We start from the raw sequence: 18,128 nt of genomic DNA, 5'->3' as shown, positions 1-18,128 counted from the left end.
GGCCGGCCTCGCGGAGGCTCCAGGTCGAACTCTTAGGTTTGCAGATGTGGAGACTGAGGCCCAGGAGGGCACCCGCCTTCCCCAGGTTGTGGGGCTGAGCTGGACTCACCCCAGGTCATCCGCCTCTCAGCAAGGTGTCCTGGCTCCCCCCTCCCTCCCCAGCCACTGAGCCAAATGTGCCTAGGCCACGTGGGGCCAAGAGAATGAGAGCCTGTGGGGTGCAGAGGATGAGGGCTTTGGGGGGGGTCAGAACAAGACGCCCCAGGCCCTGGCCCTGTGACCTGGGCAGGGTGCCACAGTTTCTTGGAGCCCTGGGGTCTCATCTCTAAAATGGGGTCACGTCGTGCTCGCCTGGCAGCTTTGCTGGGTGGTGAGAGAAGTTAGCAGGTGTAAAGCGCCTGACACAACGGCAAACCACTGTGTGCTGTTGTTATTGCTGTGTGATTGTTACTGTCACTGGAGGTCTGGGCAGCTTCCACCGCCCTGGGGCCAGGAGGCAGGCCCCGTGCACCACTTGACTGCCTGGATCCGCACCTGGCAGCCCGGCGCTCCCTGGCAAATCTGAGGAATTCCATCATTGTTCCTCCTCAGCTGTGGTTTCTGGAGGCAGGGGGTGAGTTTCCTGGCCCCCTAACCTCCCTTGTGCCAGCGTCATTTCCATATCTGGTGACTCATCCTGCTGGTCCTGCTGGAACCTGACGCCCGCCCTGACAGCCCGGTGCAGGGTTGTGGCACTGTGGCAGCTCTGGAAGCTCCGGGCCTGGTTTCCGGCTCTGTGAAAAGGCCAGCCTTCCTCACCATGCGGACGCTGGGCATGTGGAGGCCCGGAGGGATCCTTGGTGTTGTCCAGCTGTCCGCTCTCACTGCAGGGACAGACAGCTGGGGTCTAGCACTTTCTGGGGTGCTGAGGGATCAGCAGAATTTGCAGGCCCTTCCACCTTAGGCCGGAGTCTGGCCTTCCGGGTCCTGCTAGGAGCTGAGGAGGCCTGGATACTTCTTACTCATAGCTGGGGCAGGGGGAGCACAAGTGAGGAAAGAAGGTGGAGCCTTCTGCAAACTGTAAAGTGCTCTACAAATGTGGGGTCTATGGCTGAGCGGCCCGAGGGGTGGAGAGCAAATGGGCCAGGGCTGTCCCTGTGCTCTTCTCCAAACCCTGTGCAGGGCTCTGGGTGGCTGTTCCCCCAGCCCGGGGACTGCTGGACATGGGCCCCACCCAGAGGGGCAGGTCCTACACGGGGCTCCCTGCCTGGCTTTGGAGGTGTGGTGGGTGCTTGAAGGTGACACTGTCCAAAATCCTTAAGGTGAATCCAGCTTCCTTTGGGAACATAGAGAGGGGCACTTGTACTAGGCTGACAAGGACCTGTCATCTCTCTGCTCTGGGCTCGGTCCCAGCCCTTGAGGAGCCCACGGCCCTGTGACCTTGGTGTTCACTATCTCAGCTCCAGTTCTCGGCGCAGTGCTTGGCGCATGGTACGGACTCAGGGACTGTCTGGGCCGAGATGGGGTGATGATGTTGGGACGACCCCGCTGCTGGAAGGTGGGGAACAGAGGTGAAGCGATTGAGGAGTGACAGCTGACACGGGCAGGGGTGCTGAGAGAGGGGTAGGAGGTCAGAGCGCTGGGAGGCGGATGATCCCGAGTGCCCCTCCTTGCCCTGTGGCCTCTTACTTGCAAGTGAGTTCCCTTCTCTGAGCTTTGGTTTCCTCGTCTGGAAAATAGGGATAGTAGGATCCGTTCACGGGTTGTTGTGGGGCTCGAGTGGTAACACGCACGTGCGTGGCAGGCTCTCGACGCACCACTGGACACCCACAGGGCGTCATGAGCTGAGAGCTTTAGAGAGGACGATGGGTATGGATGTATTTTACAGAGACACAGTTGACAGATACAGAATAAATGTGAGTTGCGTGGTATTATATTCAGAGAGACAAAAGATACATTTTCGGGGGAATCCATGGATTTCTTTATTCCAGGGACACAGAGAAATCAGGACCTGCCCTTGCCCTTGAGGCTTGCTGGTCCCGTGGAGAAGGCAGGTGGACAAACACCCAACTTTCTGCACCAGCCAGCAGCAGTCAGCACTGGGATGGAGACAGCACCAGGGGACCTTCTGAACCCTGGGCACGGGAGGCTCAGGGCTCAGGGCCTATACACTTTTTACTGGCCCACAGAAATGCTTGAGACTTAAAGAAAAAAAAACTTCAGCTCTAAAATATGCAGAAATAGCAAGTAAAAATTAATCAAAATTTCAAAAGAAAAATCACAAAAATCCTTTAAAAGTTGTTTCTAGACAACCGAGTCTATTTAGTATGTGATGTGGGTACATTTTAATATGCCTTGATATGGTGTGGGGCTGGTGTGGGACCTACAGGAGTTTTATAAAGTAAGTGCTTGCTTGGGCACATGTACTAAAGCTGCAACAATAGAAAGAAGATTAGCATGGCTCCTGTGTAAGGATGACGCACAAATTCCTAAAGTGTTCCATATACATATATATGTATTTTGTTTTTTCAAAGAGTCTTATAAAATGGTTGTGTGCACCAGGGACCGAGGGTACTCAGCAAAAGCAGCTGTGTCTGGGAGCAATCGAGGAGGGCTTCCCAGAAGAGGTGATATTTGGGTCCAAACTTAAAGAGGGAGAAGGGGTTGAACAGAAGGAAAAGTGGCCTCATGGAGTCGCGGTGGAAGGAGATGCACGAGTACAGGCCCAGAGAAAGGAAAGCACACGGAGATTTGGGAGAAAGGCAACGCGAGATATTTTGGATTTAGGATATGGAGAATAGGGGAGGGGCAAGGTGACAGTAGAAAGGGTGGCAGAGCCTTATGTACCAGGCTTGGACTTTGTCCTAAGGACAAGCAAGAGCTGTGGAGATGTTGTAAGAAGGGGGTTGGGAGGGTGGTGACATGGACAACTTTCTTGGTGAGTTCACTCTCAAAGCCCTGTGGGAGCTGCACGGTTGGTGGGGAGGGGAGAGAGGAGCTGGAAGAGCCAGGAGGCGGGACACCCATTCGGAGGCTGGGGTGCGAACACTGGTGGGAAGTAACGAGGACTTGCGCTGAGAGGAGGGGAGATTTGAGAATTACCGAGTCAGTGAAATCGGGCCGAGTGAAGCGCGTTGGAAACAAGTGGTAGCAACAACACCTGCGTTCCGTGCGTGCTCATGGCAGGCCCGGCTCTTTCTGTCTCCGAGGCACCCGTGTCTGCTCACTGACTCCCCATAACTGGCAGCGTGGAGGGAGAGGGGAGGCGGGCTGCATTTAACTGGAATCTGCGGCATGGGAACCTTCCACTAACCAGAATCTGTACGTGCCTTGAACGTAAACACCAATGTCAAAAAACACATGTGATAGACATCTGTTGTAGAGAAATTAGAAAGTATGGGGAAACAAAAAGAAGCAGCTAAAACTCACCCTATCCCATGGTCCGCAGAGTATAACTGTGGGGTGAACGTTTGCACACGCTCATCCCCCTGTGTGCAGCCGTGTGCACACCTGGGGGTGTGTGCGTGTCTCTGGGCAGCGCGAGGCACAGTGGCTGCGCTGGTCTCCTAGCGGAGGGCGGGGTGGATGTTTGGGGCGTGGCGGCCACGTGTTTACATCTGAGCCTTTGGTGTGCATCAACTTTACGGCCAGTAAATGGTTCAAGATTCTTACTCTTGTTCATTCCATCTGTCAGGGGCTAAGAAGAGTGGACTAAAGTTTATTCCTAATTGGCTTTAGTTTCTCCTTAAATCTCCTGTGATTTCTGCTTTGTGGATGTTGATGCTGTTATTTGGTGCATAAACATCTTTACTTTTATATCTTTTTTTTTTTTTAAGAGAGTTTCACTGTTGCCCAGAGCGTGATCACAGCTCACTGCAACCTCCGAGCCTGGGCTGAAGTGACCCTCCCGCCTCAGCCTCCCGGAGTGCTGGGATTCACGTGTGAGCCACCGCGCCTGGCCTCACCTTGGCAGATTATAAGGTTGCAACCAATGACTGTCTGTGCTTGGTTTGCCTTTACCATCAGCCAATATTTAGTACACTTGTAGGTATTTAAAAATTTGAATGCAGAGGCCAACAGAACTGCGTTGGAACCCTGATTCTGACACTCACTGGGCGTGTGACCTTGGTGAGTCCCTTCCTGTTCCAAATCTCTATTTTCTACAAAAAAGAGTAAGAACAACTTCCTAGGTTGTTATGATTAGATGAGAAGAGTCTTGCGCTAAAGTGAAAGAGTGCTGTGAGCGGGCGCCCGCTGCAGGGCCCTGCGCTGTGGAGAGGGCGAGGCTGTCGGAGCAGCTGCTTCCGGCCGTGGCGAGAGAGCTCGTTTGCACGCAGAGCTCCCGACGGTGCCAGGCGGGACGCCCGGCTTCTACACGAGGGCTGGCAGAGGGGTGCCGGAGCTTGGAACATGGAGGCAGAAAGCCCAGGGGTCTTCCGGGTCGGCTTCTGGGCGGTGGGGCTCGAGCTGGGAGAGCATGGGGAGGACCTCGTTGGCTGAAGAGGAGTTGGGGTCAGGGTGTTCCCCGCAGGAGGCAGCCCTGATGCACCGTGCACGTGCAGGCGCATGCAGGCGGTGAACGCAGTGGCCTGTGTGGATCCCAGGGTGTGGGCGCGTGAAGGAGGACAGGAGGTGAGATCTGCAAGGCCAGGTTACGGAGGGCCTTGAATGCCAGGGTCAAGGGTTTGGAGCCCTAATGGGGAGCCATGAAGGGTTTCAGCTCAGCGGCAATGGGGGCACCACAGAACTCTAGCAAGCTCAGCCTGCCAGGCGGGGGCAAGACCAAAGGCGGGACCCCAAGGTGCTGGCCTGGGGGCCGGAGAGGAGGGACCAGCACCCACACATTAGAGAGGAAGGAAGTTGGTGATCAAGTGGTCTGTGTAGGTGGCAGGGTGAGGAATTGTCAGACAAGATGGGGATGGAGGGGTGATACTGTCACCTGAAATGATGAGACCTAGTGCAGCACCTCGGAGTGAGGCCTGTGGACTGGCACTGTCCCTGCACTGTTTGTTACTGGTCCCCAGCAAGGTAAAAGGTAAGTGCAGAGCTTAGACAAGCACAGTTTAGAAGCTCCTGTAACAATTTGACATAGCTGCATTTCCAAGGGTGGGATCGGTTTTTAGTAATTCATTTTTATTAAATGTTACAAAAGTATTGGTCCACAAAGAATTGGTTTTGAAAAAAAGTTTGTCCTTCACCCCGGTGGGCTGGAGAAATGCTGGTCTAGATAGTTGCGGGCCCCCAGGGAGGGCGGTGAGCGGGTCAGTGAGGCAGCGAGTGGCGTGCGCGCGGCTGTACTCGTGCCCCAGGGACCTGGGATTATTTGTGGGGTCAGAGTGGTCTCGGGTAGCTGACCACAGTCACCCATCCTACGGCAAGGGCCACCCTCCTCCAGCCATTTGCTCAGCAGGTATTCCTGGCACATGCTATATGCCCGGTGCTGTAGCGAGCCAGGCCTGTCCCCGTCCTCCCAGAGCTGACATCCTCTCACTCCAGGACCCAGGGGTCATGCCAGAAGGGAGACTTCGACTTGGCTCTGGGGAGGGGCAGGCGAGCGGTGCAAGGAGCAGCTTTTCCATCCTGTGTGATGCGTCACCCCACACAGAGCCCCCCGGGAAGGGCTTGGTCAGGGACAGAGGCCGTGGGGGCAGGGACAGGGCACAGGATGTGGGTCAGCAGCCATGGTCCCGGCTCTATCACCTCCGTCTGTGCCGTGGTCCTGGGAGGGCCTGTCATCTTGGAGGTCCGGCTTCCTCATCTGCGCAGTGGGGCCTGGGCTCCTCCGTCTTCACCTCGCAGAACTGAGTGAAAACGAGACCTTGATTAGAAGGAGCTTTGGGGAGGGCAGTGGGCTGACTTGTGATCACTCTTCGAGTTTCCGGGGTGCACTCTGCTCCCGTCTTCTAGAGCTTCTGGAAGCCACAGGCTCACAGAGGTGGAAGGAGCTTGGATTCTCCTAGTACAGTGCTCCATTTCACGGTGAATCAAGCCAAGGGGCCTGGAGGGAAAGAGATGTGGCTGGGGTGGCTGGTGCTGAGCAGCAGAGTGGGGACATGGACCCAGACCCCCGACTGAGGTCCAGCACCCTGGACGCCTGGGGAAGGGGCCCTCCCAGAGCGCTGTGAGCACCTGGATGACAGGGACTGTGTCTCCGGTGAGCCGCCAGCTCCTTCCTCAATAGGTCTCCTGACAGCAGCTGCAGGGACTGCCCAGAGTGGGGGCACTTGCAATACCTCCTGCCTCAGTCTCCCGAGTAGCTGGGACTACGGGCACGCGCCACCATGCCTGCCTACTTTTTCTGTTTTTAGTAGAGACAGGGTCTTGCTCTTGCTCAGGCTGGTCGCAAACTCCCGAGCTCAAGTGATCCTCCCGCCTCAGCCTCCCAAAATGCTAGGATTACAGGCGTGAGCCACGGAGCCCAGCCTGAAAAGGCTTGTTGAATAAATGAGGGAGGGAGAGGGGAACAGAAACTAGTGGTTGTGGCTGATTTCCGTCCTGAAGACGTGAATTCGGGCACTGTCCCTGTGACCGAACAGCAGGATTGAGGCCCGGGCACAGCTGCAGCCCCCTTCCCTCTGCCCTCTCCTCTCCCCCACCCCGTTTTACTGGAGCCATTTGCATTTTATGCATCCTCTACCCTCCCTCACACCTCTTCTGGACCAAGGCAGAGAAGACACCTAAAAGAAACCAGGAAGGGTTGTTATTCCTGGGTTTTGTTGTTGCTGTTTTTCTGTAGAGACGGGTCTCACTCTGTCACCCAGGCTGGAGTGCAGTAGTGAGATTGGAGCTCACTTTAGCTTCCAATTCCTGGGCTCAAGCAATCCTCTTCCTCAACCTCCTTCGTAGCAGGGACTACAGGTGTAAGCCACCACGCCTGGCTAATTTTTAAAAAATTTTTTAGAGACAAGGTCTCGCTGTGTTGTCTGGGCTGGTCTCAAACTCCTGGGCCCACCTCCACCTCCCAAAGTGCCGGGATTATAGGCGTGAGCCACCGCACCTGACCACTTGTTATCGTAAGATGGGGCTCAACTCCAGGAATTGGGTAGGAGTGAGGCTTGGACTCTAGTTGCTGGGAGGAATCTGTTCGTAGACACCAGGTGTGAACAGAAGCTGTGACCAGGTGACCCAAGCCTGGCCCTGGGGAAGAGGTGGCAGAGTGTGCTGGTTAAGAGCACAGAACCTGGAGCCAGGCGACCTGGGCTAGACAACCTTGGGCATGCTTATCTGCCCTGTGCCTCAGTTTCCCCATCTGTAAAATGGGGAAAATGATAGTGCTGCTTCCTGGGGTGGTTGTGGTCTATGGAAAACACTTAGAACAGTACCTGGTACACATTAAACTTTCCTGTAACAAATATTTATTGAACACCTGCTATGTGCAATGCACCCTTGGCCCTTGGGCTACATCAGTGAACTATAACCGAAATACAGATTCCAGCTGAGGGAAATGAAAACCGAAATGAGTTAATTTTACACAGTGTGATATGGAGGTGTCAGGAGTGGAGAGGACGGTGGCTGAAAGTTCTAAGAAGGGTGATGGAGGGAGCCTCTCTGAGGCGGTGACGTGAGAGTGCAGACCTGAACTTGCTGAGGCAGTCAGGCAGATGGGAGGAACATTCCAGAGGAAGAGCCAGGGCAGAGTCCCCAGCCAGGAATGTGCCTGTAGCATTATGGGGACAGCCAGGAGGCTGGTGTGGCTGGGGCAGAGTGAGTGAGGGGCTGTAGAGAAGAGGTCTGAGGGACCCCCAGATGGTCACTGTGGCGACTCGGACTTTTACTCCCAGGGCAGTGGGCCGGGGAGGGTTGACGCAGAGCAGCGATGTGATCTGACCTCCATTTTCACAGGTCGCCGGGTCTACTCTGTTGAGAGTGGCTGGAGGGGCCAGGGCGAAGCTGGGAGACCAGGGAGGAGGCGCCTGGGGCGATTCAGAGGAGAGATGGCGGCGTGGCCAGGCTGGGCGCAGTGGCATCGGTGAAAAGGACACAGATTACTGGTTGGGTTTGGTCTTCCTTTTTAAAAACCGTTCATTTTGACAGCTTTATTTAGGTCCAGTAGACATAGTAAACTGCACGCATTTAAAGTATGCACTTGGATGAGTTTTGACACGTGTGTGTCACACAGGAAACCATCACCACGATCAAGTGCATGAGCGTATCCAGGACCTGAACTTTCCTCCCGCCCTAGGGAGCCCCTCCCTTCACTGCACGCGCCCCCCGGCAGCCACTGATCTGCTTTCAGTCGCTCTAGATTAATTTGCATTGTCTGGAGTTTTATCTAAACGGAGCCATACAGAACGTACTCCTTTTTGTGTGTGTGGTTTGGCTTCTTCCACTCAGCGTAATTGTTTTGAGATTTATCCATGTTGTTATGTGTATCAGCAGTTTATTCTTTTTATTTCAGAAGAATATGCCATTGTATGGATAGACCATAATTTGTTTATCTAGTCACCTGCTGATGGACATTTGGGTTGCTTCCAGATTTGGGCTATTACAAATAAAGCTGCTATGAACGTTCATGTACCAGTCGTGTGGACATACGCTTTCATTTGTGGTGGGTAAATACCCAGGAGTGGAATGTCTGGGCCATAGGGTATGTATATTTAACTTTTTAAGCAAGGATCAAACTGTTTTCCAAAGTAGCTGTACCAGTTTACATGTCTGTCAGCAGGGTGTGAGTTCCAGTTCCTCTACGTCCTGGACAACCCCTGGTGTGATCAGTAGTGGCGTCTGGTCTCGTTTGTGACTTTAATTTGCGTTTCCCTAGGGATGAGTCATCCTGAACCTTTTTTCATGAGCTTATTTGCTATTTGTGTATCTTCCTCGGTGAAGTATCTCTTCAAATGTTTTCCCCATTTAAAATATTCGGTTGGGCCGGGCGCGGTGGCTCACACCTGTAATCCTAGCACTCTGGGAGGCCGAGGCAGGAGGATTGCTCGAGGTCAGGAGTTCAAGACCAGCCTGAGCAAGAGCGAGACCCCATCGCTACTAAAAATATAGAAAGAAATTAACTGGACAAATAATAATATATATAGAAAAAATTAGCTGGGCACAGTGGCACATGCCTGTGGTCCTAGCTGCTCGGGAGGCTGAGGCAGGAGGATCGCTTGAGCCCAGGAGTCTGAGGTTGCTGTGAGCTAGGCTGATGCCACGGCACTCTAGCCCAGGCAACAGAGTGAGACTTTGTCTCAAAAAAAAAAAAAAAAAAGAAAAAATTGGATTGTTTGCGTTCTTATTATTAAGTTTTGAGAGTTCTTCACATATTCTGATTATAGTCTTTTATTAGATATATGATTTACAAATATTTTCTCCCAATCTCTGGCTTATCTTTTCATTCTCTTAGGTGTCTTTTGAAGAGCAAAGTTTAAAATTTTAACAACGTCCAATTTATCATTTTTTCAGATGGGTTGTGCATTTAATGTTGTACCTAGGAAATCTTTGCCCAAGTAAGGTCCCAAATGTTTTCTCCTGTATTTTCTTCTAGAAGTCTTACATTTGGGTCTGTGATGTGTTTTGAGTTAATTATTTTATCTATGGTATGAAATACAGGTGATGGTTCACTTTTTTTACACTTGGCTATTTAATTGATTGAGTGCTGTTTATTGAAAAGACTATTCTTTCCCCATTGGCTTTGACTCTTGAAACTTTGCCGAAAATCAGTTGATCCTAAGCGAGAGTCTGTTCTTGGGCTCTGCATTATTCCATTCAGCTCTACGTCTGTCTTTATGTTAATTCTACACTGACTTGATTATTGTAGCTTTGTAAATCTTGAGATCAGGTAGTATGTAATTCCTCCAATTTTGTTCTTTTCAAAATTGTTTTGACTCATCTAGATCCTTTGTATTTCCATATAAATTTCAGAATCACCTTGTTGATTTCTACAAATAAGTTTGCTGGGGTTTTTATTGGGATCGAATTAAATGTATAGAACAATTTGGGGAGAATTGGTATCTTTTTTTTTTTTTTTTTGAGACAGAGTCTCGCTTTGTTGCCCAGGCTAGAGTGAGTGCCGTGGCATCCGCCTAGCTCACAGCAACCTCAAACTCCTGGGCTTAAGCGATCCTACTGCCTCAGCCTCCCGAGTAGCTGGGACTGCAGGCATGCACCACCATGCCCGGCTAATTTTTTCTATATAGATTTTTAGCTGTCCAAATCATTTCTTTCTATTTTTGGTAGAGACGGGGTCTCGCTCTTGCTCAGGCTGGTCTCGAACTCCTGACCTTGAGCGATCCACCCGCCTTGGCCTCCCAGAGTGCTAGGATTATAGGCGTGAGCCACTGCGCCCGGCCGAGAATTGGTATCTTAATACTGAGTCTTTTGACCTATGAATGTGGTATATCTTCATTTATTTATGTCTTCCTTAATTTCTCTCAGCAATAGATTATAGGTTTCATGTCTAGGTCTTCACAGTTAAATTTATCCCTAAACATTTCATATTTTTTTGCTATTTTACATGACAGGGTTTGTTTTTTGTTGTTTTTACTTTTTAGTTTGAAATAATTTCAGATTTACAGAAGAGGTGTAAAGACAGTACAAAAAATTCCTGTATATCCTATACTCAGCTTCCTCTGATGTTAACGTCTTACATGGCTATGGAATAATTATCAAAACGAAGAAATTAACATTGGGAAATTTTTTCTTTTATTTTTTCAGACAGAGTCTTGTTCTGTCACTGGGGCTGGCTCACAGCAACCTCAAATTCCTGGGCTCAGGCGATCCTCCTACCTCAGCCTGCCGAGTAGCTGGGACTACAGGCGCGTGCCACCACTCCTGGCTAATTTTTTCTATTTTTAGTAGAGACGGGGTCTCACTGTTGCCCAGGCTGGTCTGAAACTCCTGAGCTCAAGTGATCCTCCTGCCTTAGCCTCCCAGAGTGCTAGGATTACAGGCATCAGGCACCACACCTGGCCAACACTGGGGAAAATATTATTAACAAAAGTATACACTTTCCCCAGTTTTTCCATTAACGTCCTTTTTTTTTTTTGTTCCAGGATCCAAGCCAGAATCCCACACTGCATTTCCTTGCTGTGTCTCCTCAGTCTCCTCCTATCTGTTGACAGTTCCTCTGTAGTCTTTCCTTGTGTTTCATAACCTTGACATTTCTGAAGAGTACTAGTCAGGTCTTTTTTTTTTTTTTTTTGGTGTTTTCTTCTTTATATCACTTTTACTGGTTTGATAGTCAGGCATTTTGTAGCATGTCCCTCAATTTGTTTTTTTCTGATTTTTTTTAGACTGAAGGCATGCATTTTGGGAGAGAACAGCACAGAAGGGATGTGCCCTTCTCATGGAGTCATACTGGGGGTACATGATATTGCTGTCTTGGAATGGTGATGTCAACCTGACCGCTTAGTTAAGGTCGTATCTATCAGGTTTCTCCATCGTGAAGAGACTATTTTCATGTTCTGTCTGTTAGAAGCGAGTCACTAAGTCAGTGCACACTCAAGGAGAGGGAAATTAAGCTCTCCTTCTGACAGCACAGGGTTTTATTCTAGCCTTACCCCATTGCTTATAGCTTCTTTCTCCAACAGGGAGAAAACTGGCTCTCATTATCTATAGTATATTGAAGTATTTGTTCAAACTTAGTATGCATGCAAAGTGGTCTCAGAATTGCTAACCCATGTCTTTGTCAGAAACAAATTTACAAATGAGCATACAGTGTTTGTGTACAGTTCCTTTTGTCTTTAGCCTTCCAGTATCCAGTAAAAACACCATGGTACAAAGTTATTTATGTCAGCTCCTTCCCTCTCTACCTCTTCAGTGTCATTATGTCATATATTTATAATACAAATTTATCCATAAATATTTCATATTTTGTGATACTATTTTAAATGTTAAAAAGTAATTTCTGATTGTTGCTAGCACATGGAAATATTATTGACTTTTGTATACTGACCTTGTATCTTACAACTTTGTTAAACTCACTCATAGTACATATTTTGGATTATTTAGGATTTGCTATATAGGTGGTTAGGTGGTCTGTGAATAAGGATAGTGTTGCTTCTTCCTTTCTGATCTGTATGCCTTTTATTTCATTTTCTTGCCTTATTGCACTGGCTAGGACTTCTAGTGCACTGTTGAATAGAAGTGAAATTGGACATTCTTAATATGTTTTAAAGGCAGAGCTGACAGGATTTCCTAAAGGATTGGAATTTAGTGATCATGAACATTGAGCTCCTATTGGAGAAAGAGTCAGTGCCCACAGAAGGGGCCTGGGACCCCAGCAGGGATGGTGGGGATGGTTTGTGCTCAGCAAAGGTGAGAGGTGGGTGAACAGGAGACTTTCCTATGTGTCTTCCTTCTTCCAGTTTGGGTTTAAATGTGAAGGAACTTAGAGGATTCCATGTGATTTTTTTTTTTAGGAGGGAAGACAGGCGGAAGCCTATTTTGGGATCAGTCCTCAAACAGAATGTTCAGTACTCCTTTCTCCCTCCATCCCGGATTCCTAATTTTGGGACCCCCATCTCAAAGCAGCTGAATGGGCAGGAATAATGCCTGGATTTGGACTTAGGAGCCTTGGGTTGGACTCCAGGCTCTGAAATGCCAGCTGTGTGACCCGATGTGGGTCCCAGACTTAGTTGCCCCATCTGTGAGGGCCATGATATGAAGTAAGCGTGGTCATGGGAATCTACAACAACAGTCACACCTATTGAACTTTACCGTGTGCCAGGCTCTGTTCTAAGTACTTTATCTGTATTCATTCACTTAAGCTTCCTGAGTACCTGTGAGACAGGTGTTATTATCCCTGTTTTACTAATGAGTGAGCCGCAGAGAGGGACCCCAGCTCTCATAAGTGGAGGCGGAAGAGTCTGATTCTCAACCTCTGCTGGGAACTGCTTGTTGGGCTTTTGCTCATGTTGTGTCCTCTGCTCAAGCATCACCTCCTCCCGGAACTTCCTCCACTGTCCTTCCTTCTTCCTGCCCTGAGCCGGCAGCATCAGGCCCACTTCCCCAGGCTCCCACACACTTATGCCCTATGCTCCCCCCCGGGGTTAGGGACTATGTCCTGCTCACCGTGGCACCCCTGCATCTAGCAAGGCACTCAGCATCTGCTGGGCCATCAGCAAATCTCTTGCCCTGAAGTGTGCTTCTGGGGCAGCAGCCTGGGTTGCCATCTTGTAGACCCAGTGTAGGCTAAGAAGACCTTCTCCCAAGACGCTGTCACTCTGGATGAAGCCCCCCACCCGAGGGCATCTGGGAGCCTGCTCCTCCCTCTGCGCTGCCACCAGTCGGCCCCAGGATGCTCCAGGAAGTGCTGTGACACTCACCCCCACCCGCCACCTTCCAGAGAAGGGACCATTGTGTCTGAAGGGTTAACGAGGGATGTGAGGAAGGGGCCCTTTAGCCATGATGCCCTCTGACCTTTCATAAATCAGAGGGGCTGGGGGCGAGGGGGCTGCTTGGCAGGACTTGGTGGGGTGGGGGCTTAGAAGCAGCTGCGCGCGACGTTGACATTGTTCCCACCATTCTAAGTGCAACAAATCCCTCTATTGTGTTCCTGGTTTATCTGGTTCCTCTTGTTTATGAGCAGGGCTCCTTTGGCAGGGGTTCCAGCCCTGGGCGGGTGGAAAGAGTGCTGGCACGCACCGAGGGGGGAGGGGGCGGGAGGGGGCCGCCGTCAATGCCCACATTGTCCCCGCGCTTTTTGTTTCTACTGTAATGACATGTTGGAAGAGAGAGAGAGAGAAAGAGGGAAGAAAAAAAAAAAAAAGACACGAGCTGGGGAGGGACGAGGAGGGCAGAAAAGAAAGAGCGGAGCAAGGGCCCTGGTGTGGATTGATGTCTGGGCCTGGGCGGATGTGCCGGCAGCTGGGCAGCCGGGCTGGACGGAGCCAGGCTGGGGTGCCTGGGGGGTGGCGCGAGGGCCCAGCCAGCCCCCCTCCAGCCTCTGCCGCCTGGCACCAGGTCCCCCCACCACTCTCTAGCCCTCCTGAGGCAGCTGTGTGGCTGCGCCTGAGCGAGGCAGGTGCCAGAGTCTGGGGTCACATCCTGATGTGCCCCTGCCTGGCTGTGCCATGCAAGGCAGCCTGGTTCACCTCTCTAGGTCTGGGTGTCCAAGGTCTGCAAAATGAGGATGCTGGAGGAGAAAGGTTGTTCTGGCATTTTGGAAATGGTGACATCGTGTCCTTCCCAGTCCTGGGTCTGTACTTCTGAGCCTGGGGTGGAATAGGGGACTCACAGTGGGACAGAAAGCCCTGAACTGCTCTCCCCAGAGTGACAGTGCCCAATGCCAGCTGGGCTCTGGGGGCCTTGTCTCCCGTCTGGGCTGAGGAGCCTGAGCAGGGGGTGGAGCCCTGTTCCCACCTGGCTCTGCCACGGGCTCCCAAGGTGCTCCCATCTCTCGGCTGGGTCTCCCTCTTCAGGAGGTGGGCACCAGGGTCCTTGCAGATCTGGCGGTCTGGGCTGTATCTAGGGCTGTAGCCAGGTTGAGGGAAAGAGCTCAGGGCACTTGAATGAATCGTGAAACCCCCTCAACATCTCAGGGCTGGAGGGGGCCTCTGAGGCCACAGGCGTCTCCCCACCACTTCCTGTAGGTCTCTCTGTAGCACCAGCCAAGAAGTCACCAGCCCCCGCCAGCACAGCGCCAGTGACACGGAGCTCACGACTCCCCACGTGGCTTGTCCTGTCCTTGTCCAGCCCAGACTTTTAGGAAGTTCTACCTTTTGGTTCCAGTTCTAGTCATTGAACCATATGGAACAAGTTAGGCCTCCGAATTTTAGTATATGTGCTGCCGAAGTGGACAGAGTCTGCCGAGAGGATTGCCTTAGGGTCAGGACTCAGGCTGCAGCCAGGATCAGGGCTCAGTCTATAGCTGGGGTAAAGTTCATTTTGGGGGAGGATAAAGGCTCAGTCTGGGGTCAAGATAAGGGCTCAGGCTTGGGCTGTGTTAAAGGTTCAGTCTAGGGTCCGTGTCAGGGTTAGCTCGGGTTTGGAATAGGGCTCACTTCATAGATAGCGTCAGAGACAGGGTAAGGGTTCATTCTGAATTTAGGGAAATGATTCTCAGTGGGGTCAGAGCTCAGGCTAAGTGTTCATTTTCGGAGGGTCTAGTCTGTGACCAACATCAAAGCTTATAAGTGTCATTTTGAGTTTAGGGTCAGGCTGCAGGCTGGGGACAGGGTCAGGGTCATGCCTCAGGCCATCACACAGTTTTGATGGACAATCTCTAACTAGTGTCAACGCTCCCTCCATCTGTGGCCGGGCTGGGGTCAGGACTCAGCTGTGTCTGTGACTGTCAGGTGACCCAGGTTGGGGCTGAACTCCCGAATGTGCATTTTTTGCATCTTGCTCCTTACTGGCTCCATCCGCCAGGGTTTTCCGTGGTGGACTCCAGTCTCCAGAAGTTATCACCAGAGCTGGCAGCACCAGGGCATGCCGGGAGGAGGTGAAGCCAGATCACAGGAGGATGTCGTCCTGCAGGTTGCTCACGGGAGGAGGCCGGAGTGTGAGCTTGCGAGGGCAGCAGGCCGGGGGCTGATGCAAGGAGGCATTGGCCTCTGCAAGGCCAGGACAGTGCGGGCACGTGACATCCTCACTCTCCAGCAAGAACCACACCGCTGGCCTCGGGATTTCCAAATGATTCTTGGGGGCAACTTGGGGATGGGAAGCATGGCTAATGTGGAGAAGAATAGGCCAAGGAGGATGGGCTGGAAGAGTTGGACCAGGAGAGAAAGAGAGGTCAGGGGGGCATCTGGCCCTGCCACCATGCATGTGTGCAGACACACCTTGCACGGTGGCACATGGCTGTGTGTGGCAGCTAGGAAGATGTGTGTGTGTCAGTGTATCTGTGTCTGGGGTGATGGTGACTATACATGTGTTTGGAGACACAGTGCAAATGTGGGCAGGTCAAGGGGGTCTTACCCCCTTGTCTGGTGGTACAATGACATCCTCTGCATCCCCCATCCCTGAGCTGCTGGTGCCACTTCTTTGGGCCCCAGGCTCAGCAGTCTCTGGGGGTCCTGGCCATCCCCACATGACCGGCATATGAGCCCTGGACGACCCATCAGCTGAGAGCCTGTGACCACTGCCTGTAGCTGGAGACATTCCAGGACCAGCCTCCCTGGAGCGACCCATGGCCTTGCAAGCGCTTCCTTGGAGGCGGTTGGGGAGTGAGATTGCAGGTTATAGATCATGGTCATGACCCCCATGGACCACACACCTTTCCTCCGGGATCGCCCAAGCACACCCTAAAAATGGTCCTGTTCACAGATACCTGCCCAGGGAAATAGACCGGCCCAAGGCTGACAGAGTGGGGTCCAGCGGGAGGGCGCAGAGAGGGCGCCAGGGAGGTCAGACCATTGCTGGGGAGGAGGTGGCAGCGTCCTCACGTGGGTGGGGCCCACTGTAGTCCATGTCTTCAGGGGCCTTTTAAGAAGTTGAGTGGGATCTGAAGGTTCCTGCCACCTGCCTCATTGCCACTGTGCCTTTGGCTCTTTTCTGCTGTCCCCATCCAGAAGCTAAACAGATGGAGGAGACTCCTTCAAGTCTCTACACCCTCATCTTCATTCTCCTTCTCTTCTTTCCCCATTCCCCAGACCCCTAGGGTTTCTTTCTGGTTGGAGGGTCAGAAGGACATTCACTTACTTCTGGGTCAGGGTCATGGGAGGGGGTCGGGGCCAAGAGGGACCCGAGGGACCTCCCAGTCCCACACCCATGTGCGTGGCCCCAGTGTGAAGTTCCTTTGGTCACAGCCACTCGCTGGGCCCCTATTGTGTGCCAGGCCCTCAGCTATTTCTTGAAATCTGTTTCTTGAAATCTATAAAAGGACTTCCTCATAAAACTGTCTGGGCCTGGTGCCTTTTTTAAAAAAGTGTGTGTGTGTGTGTGTGTGTGTGTGTGTGCACGCGCGCGTGCGCACGTGTGTGTAGGGGGGAGTAAAATATACATAACATAAAATTTCCCATTTTAACCATTAATAAGTGTACATTTCTGTGGCGTTAAGTACATTCAGATTGTTGTGTAACCGTCACCACCATCCACCCACAGAATTTTTCATCATCTCAAACTGAAATTCTGCCTGTTATACACAACTCCCCGCCGCCCGCTCCTGCCCACCCAGCGGGCTCCATTCTACTTTCAGTCTCTGCGATTTTGACCACTAGAGGGACCGCCCACAAGTGGAGTCATATAGTATTTGTGCTTTTGTGTCTGGTGTATTTCACTTAGCATAATTCTTCAAGTTTCATTCACGTTGTAGCAGGTGCCAGAATTTCCTTCCTTTCTGTGGCAGAGTAATATATAGTCCCTTGTACAGATGTACCACATTTTGTTTGTTCCTTCATCTGTCCACGGACGTTTGGGTTGTTTCTACCTTTGGCTATTGTGAGTGATGCTGCCGAGAACGTGGTGTGCAAACGTCTGCTTGAGTCCTTGCGTTCACTTCCTGGTGCCTTTTACAGAGAGAGTTCTTTGACAAATTTTCCATGGTTTTGGGTCTAGTGATCACAGTTTTGTGAACCACACATGCCGTGAGGACTGTAGTGGGTGCGTGTGGGAGGAACACAGGTGAGAAGATGGACATTTGGTGCTGACTCGGAGAGCCCCAGGCAGCCGAGGTGGGCAACACGTGTACGTGCACAGGGCGGAGGGAAGGTGGGGGGTCTGAGCACGCGATTTGGTCTGGCTGAGGGACAGGTGCCAAGAAGCCTGGTGGCAGGAGAAAAGTAGGCAGAGTGGGCAGGGACCTGCCCGTGGAGGGTGTGGTGAACCCTCTAGGCTCTGGGTTTCTCCTGGAGGGAAGAGGAAGCCATGAAACCTTTTAATGGGGGGGGGACTCACTCCACCGCAGGGTCTGCTCAACTGCTGGTGCCACCTTGAACCTGGAGAGGCCAGGTGGAGTCAGAGCCGCCACTGCACAGCAGGCCTCTCCCTTCTGGCCTCTTGGAGGTCCCTCCATATCTGGGTGTCCTTCCTGGTCTCTCCAGACACCCAAGAGGACATTCCCCAGGCAGCTTGGCCTCTTTATAAGAGTCCCTTGCGCGGGAAGCATTCCCACATGTGAGCCCTCCACGGCGATATGCATGTGCGCACACTCACACACACGAGCATCCACATATGCTGTCATAACACTCACACACACAAGCACAGCAAGCACTCACACACAGTCACAACATACATGCACATAAACATGTGCACTTACACACACCATCACAACACAC

General features: G+C 51.8%; 1 non-coding gene across 1 annotated transcript; it reads left to right on the top strand.

The window, feature by feature from the left end:
* Positions 1 to 2,384: 2,384 nt before the first annotated feature.
* Positions 2,385 to 2,488, top strand: LOC123640874. Its single transcript, XR_006736114.1, has one exon. It is a non-coding gene; the product is annotated as a U6 spliceosomal RNA (small nuclear RNA).
* The last annotated feature ends 15,640 nt before the right edge of the window (positions 2,489 to 18,128 follow it).

This window comes from Lemur catta, chromosome 6 (assembly GCF_020740605.2).
Source record: "Lemur catta isolate mLemCat1 chromosome 6, mLemCat1.pri, whole genome shotgun sequence".
Lineage (NCBI taxonomy): Eukaryota > Metazoa > Chordata > Mammalia > Primates > Lemuridae > Lemur > Lemur catta.
The sequence above is the reverse complement of the archived record's forward strand: the minus strand, read 5'-3'. Positions and strand labels throughout refer to the sequence as shown.